General features: G+C 47.5%; 1 pseudogene; it reads right to left on the bottom strand.

The window, feature by feature from the left end:
• Window positions 1-440: 440 nt before the first annotated feature.
• On the bottom strand, window positions 441-1240 carry LOC121482307 (annotated as a pseudogene).
• Window positions 1241-1494: the final 254 nt, after the last annotated feature.

Here is a 1494-nt window from a genome sequence, read left to right as displayed (position 1 = left end):
TGGCAACTTTGGGGCTAGGGTTTGTCACATAAAAAGGACTTAAAAGAAGCAGTTAAAAGAAGGGAATGATAGGAAACTGCTCCAGGGGTCTCAGGAATTGAGGGCAGTACCAGGGTACAGATGCACAAGAAACAGCACCAAAGAGATTTCTTGTTCAGCAGTCGGCAAAGGGGAAGAGGATCCAGGAGGCAGTTGAAGGAAGCAAAGGTGGGGTCACGAAGGTGAGTCTCTGGAGGCTGGATCAGAAGAAAGCCCACACGCTGGGCACCAGTGATGAAACAACTCTGGACCCCAAATGGGGAAGGTGGCATATGGGGGTGGGTGTCACTGGCTGAGGGTGGTGGATGGAACAGCTTCACAGTAGCTGTTACAAAGCCATAGGGAAATATATGGCCACTAGGTCAAAGGGCTCCTTCCAGCCTGGATGGGAAGGCACAGTCTCACAGAGGAGGTCAATTGATGCCTGGGTGGTAGAAGACACAGAGATCCTCATATCAACAGTGGCCCTTTTTGGCAAAGTGTTGGTAGACAAAGCAGTTGGATTTGTCTTCCATAACTTGGGGTCCATCCTTGGGCAGGCAGGTATTTTTGATAAAAGACCAACTTCTGAGCCTTCAGGGATTTCTCTGCTTTTTGTGAAAGCTTCCCCTGGAAGGACCCCCATGGTCAGTCCAGGAAAAGGAGGTTTAGTATTGGCCTCCCACCAGCCCACAACCATATGGGCCACACCTAAGGCCCAGGCCTCTCCTAATTGGGCTTCTGCCCCTGGGAGGAGGTAGGAGACTCAGAAGTTGTGAACTCATTGATCCCTTTGATCCTGGAGGACTTCTGTGAAGAGAGTCTGCATTCTTTTCTGTCTGGCTCCTTTCACTCAACATTGTGTTTGTGAGATTCATCCAGGTTGCCTGCAGCAGTTCATTCATTCATTTTCATTGCAGAATAGCATCCCATTGCATGCACACACAACTTATGTATTCATTTTACTGATGGTGGAAATGTGGGTGGATTTCAGTTTGGGGCTGACTTGGGGTTACCAGGCTTTCCATTGGCCATGGGGGGAGGGCCCAGCTAGCTGGGTGGTCGGATGGGACTCCCAATTCTCCTCATCTCCAGTCTCTTTCTGCTCTGGCAGCAAGGGCTGTTGTGGTGGTGGTGGCTGCTGCTGATTCTGCTTTTGTAGTTTCAGCATCATGGTTGTGGCTATGGCTGCAATGGCTGCAGCAGGATTTGGAGGGTAGTGAGGAAGCTTTGTTTTACCTTTAAGAGGATGTGTTATTTTTCCAGGCTATTGTTTTAACTACAGCTTGCTTTTTACTATTTATTTTTTTAACAGGGCCATAAAATAGTAGAACTTTATATCTGGAAGGGACCTTGAAGAACATATAATTGATTCACTTTATTTTACAAACGGTGAAACTGAGGCAAAGAGAGAGAGAGAGATAGATAGACAGAGAGATTGAGACACTTGCTCAAGGCAGAATATGGACAAAAATT

This window comes from Vulpes lagopus, chromosome X (genome assembly GCF_018345385.1).
Source record: "Vulpes lagopus strain Blue_001 chromosome X, ASM1834538v1, whole genome shotgun sequence".
Classification (NCBI taxonomy): domain Eukaryota; kingdom Metazoa; phylum Chordata; class Mammalia; order Carnivora; family Canidae; genus Vulpes; species Vulpes lagopus.
Note: the sequence above shows the minus strand (reverse complement) of the source record. Positions and strands in the feature narration are given on the sequence as shown.